At 30.8% G+C, this 3,521-nt stretch overlaps 1 non-coding gene across 1 annotated transcript; it reads left to right on the plus strand.

Moving 5' to 3' along the window:
* Nucleotides 1–2,617: 2,617 nt before the first annotated feature.
* TRNAW-CCA (transfer RNA tryptophan (anticodon CCA)) lies at nt 2,618–2,689 on the plus strand. Its single transcript has one exon. It is a non-coding gene; the product is annotated as a tRNA-Trp (tRNA).
* The last annotated feature ends 832 nt before the right edge of the window (nt 2,690–3,521 follow it).

Here is a 3,521-nt window from a genome sequence, read left to right on the forward strand (position 1 = left end):
TTACTTTAGTATCTATAAATTCATACGAACAAAAAATGAGCTGATCTTCTGGAATAAATAGACTTTGAAGAAGCAATTTATGAATTTGCAAATTACAAATCAAGGAAAGGTTTAATTTTTTTTAATCTTTGTTACTTTTCAAAAATTAATGGTTTTAACTAGCCTGTTATTTATTACCCAAACAAACTATAATAAAATAATTTGAATACCTTATCTCTAATCTTGGTAGTTCCACAGCTTAAAGTTCCCACGGCCTTCACTTGTTTGTTCGACATATTCCATAACTTGTAAACATGAATGCTGTCAACGCTAAATGACATTAAAATTTCCTTTTAGTTCGAAAATGATGAATGAATCCGAATTTAGTAAGATTTTTCTCTCTTTCCTTTTTATTTGAAATTTTTGACATACAAGTAGAAACGTAAGTTTTATGTTCGATTTCAACTTAGAATCACCACCATACCATACTGTATTATATTAACTACTCCGCAGTATAATTTTAAAATGTACGAAATGAAAAAAAAAAATGTCCTCAAAGGATCGAATGTTTTCACTCGAATTTTACTTATTCGATATCAAGGAACAACTTTGGTTCAGTACCTGCCTATAGTCAAATTTGTGATCGGGCATAAATGATCGAACCGTTAATCCGGTTAGAATGAAATCATCAGAGATTGTGTGGAATAGTATCTAGTTGATCCAATGTGGATTTTATAATACATCCACACCTTATTTACTGATATATAAATTTAAAAAATAATAAATAGAGAAATAATATTAAAACAATGAAAAAAAGTAAAATTACAATTTAAACACATTCATTTCTGATGAAAAAAACATACACAATATTCACATTCAGCCTCATGAGCTCCGAACCGAGCTTGTCCACAGGTAAAGAAAAAAACAGGGCTTCGGATGTTCCCGGCGCTTCTCTCTCAACCGAATTACAGGAGTCGAACCTAAGTTGATCTACAAATTATTGAATCAACCAAATTACTATCGGAGAATGTGTAGCTACTTTTCAACTTATGATTTAACACTTGGTAAAGCATTTCAATAACTAATATGAATGCAATTGTATGTATGTACTAAGCAACATTTACACTTGTAAAGTAAAAAAATATTTAGTCAGGTATTTAGCTAAGGGTTTAGAAATACAAGCATTTAAACGATGACAAGTGTTTGGTTTAGTTTGTTTGTCCACCTGGTAGTAGTTCGCGATGGACAAACAAGGTGTTGTGCTATTCCCAAAATTGTATTACGATGTGAAATTATAGAGGAATGCAAATTTCCATGTGGAAATAAAAAATGAATATAAAACATCCAAAAGACTGTAAGAGAAAAAATGGATAGAAAGTCGATGAAATAATAACTCTGCTTAAAAAAAAAAAAAAATGAAGTAAAAACAAAAAAAAATATTGGAGGAGGATTGTCCGGGTGGCGTTCAATAAAGAAATCAAAATAGTAAAAAAAAAAAATTATTGTTAACAACGTTTCACCCCACTTTGTAGGGCTTCGTCAGGGCCAACAAAAATGAGGTTCTCCTACCAACCTAGTTGCAGAACCTCATTCTTATCGGTCCTCACGAATACCTAAAAAGTACAAGTTAAACGTTGGTTAACAATAAATATTTCTTTTTTTACTATTTTGATAGCTTTATTGACCGCCACCCGAACTATCTTTCTCCAATCTACTTCATACGGTCAAGAATCTTCTTCCAATATAAAAAATATATATATTTTTATGCATACATTGTTTTATCATAATTTCCCTTTTATTTGATATGCATATAACCAGCTCCGAAGGAAAAGTGGTAAAGCGATGTGTCAGCATCACTACTATATATTAAAATAGCATTTAGTTCACACTTGCTCACTAAATACTAAATCGTTAACTAAATATTTAACTGTGCTATAAACGTTTTTAAAATGACTAAAATAAACGGTTTTTATCTATTAGAATATAGAAATCGTTGGATCAAAAGAGTGCCCGTACATGAATTCGTCTCAAAATTTTATATACTATCAGATTACGTAAAAAAGGTACCCTGTTACTTGTCAATTTTCAAAGTTAGGTACATTGAAGAAATAAAAAAGATTGGAAAAATTCTAAAAATTGAAGGGGTTAGGGGAGCCCGAAATGTGAACAGGGACACACTTTATTTGAAAATTCTCTACTATATAATTATACTTCAATAGATTAATTCTCAAATATTTAATATATTATTCAACCCTATTTGTATTTAAATTATTCATCAAACTGAAACACGAATTAAAACTTTTTTGTGTGCATTTATTTAAAATAATATGGTATAATTGGACGGGATTCATACATATCAAAAGAAAACATAATGCATCATACAAATTCGACATACAGATGAAATGTTTTTAACAGTGACATATATCCAAAAATTTTTTTTTATTTCGTGTTAGGTAAGGTGTGTGACAACACGGAACAGTCTATAGGATATAAGTAACCCAAATCGTACGTTACTTCCTTTTAAATACATCTAATTCAAAATAAAAATAAAATATTAAATTGTCAGAAACTACTATACTACGCAACCACACATCCTATACAACCCAGGGTATTGAAGCAAAGCAACCTTGTCTTGTCCGACCTCGTGGCGCAACGGTAGCGCGTCTGACTCCAGATCAGAAGGTTGCGTGTTCAAATCACGTCGGGGTCACGATAATTTTTAATTCAGAATAAAATTGAAGAATTTTAGAAAAGTTGTCTGATAACAACAATACTTTTACTTTTTTCATCTGAACAAAGTAATTTAAAAATTTTATTAAATGTTCATGAGACAAAGTATCGAAATATATGAGATATCCAATAACTCAATTATACGACAAATCTTTAAATTCGATGTCTTAAGTTACTCAGTTGCGATCTTGCCATTAAAAAACGGACTTGCCCTTACTTACCTCAATTGATTATTAAAACTACTTAATGAGCCAGTTAGAATCGTGGTTGAGCCAAAGTAATTGAAACTACTAATTGCAATCAGATGTAATACTAATCACTTCTGTAAAAACTGCAAAATATCTTGAAACATAATAAGGAATGAAGTCCTCTAAACGAAGGCTTGCTGAGGTGTCGCATTTCAATCCACATAATAAATGACAAGACTCTAACCTCAATAGAAAAAGAGATCTAAGAAAAAGGTATTCCAGTAACTGGGGGCTAGGTCCTGAGAGGAGAAATTGTAATTTAAAACTTAAAGGGCGGGGGCTGGGAAACCAGAACCTTTGACAAATCTACGGAAAAGAACAAGAACGGGATTTTAAGGGCTGGGACCTTTTGAAGCTACAAAGGGAAATAATAAGTGCACTAGAAAAAAAAATTGGGATTTCAGTAATTATATTATTTTTAATTCGGTCATTAAGAAAAGGGAAACTTAGTTAACTCTATAAATCAGGAAAAAATATGAAAGATACTACTTGAAAATATAATGGAAATTTTTATTGTTTGAACAAGCTATACTAATAAAATTGAGGCAGATTTAATAAGGTACA

This window comes from Halyomorpha halys, unplaced genomic scaffold, assembly GCF_000696795.3.
Source record: "Halyomorpha halys isolate HHAL.00 unplaced genomic scaffold, Hhal_1.1 Scaffold886.1, whole genome shotgun sequence".
Classification (NCBI taxonomy): domain Eukaryota; kingdom Metazoa; phylum Arthropoda; class Insecta; order Hemiptera; family Pentatomidae; genus Halyomorpha; species Halyomorpha halys.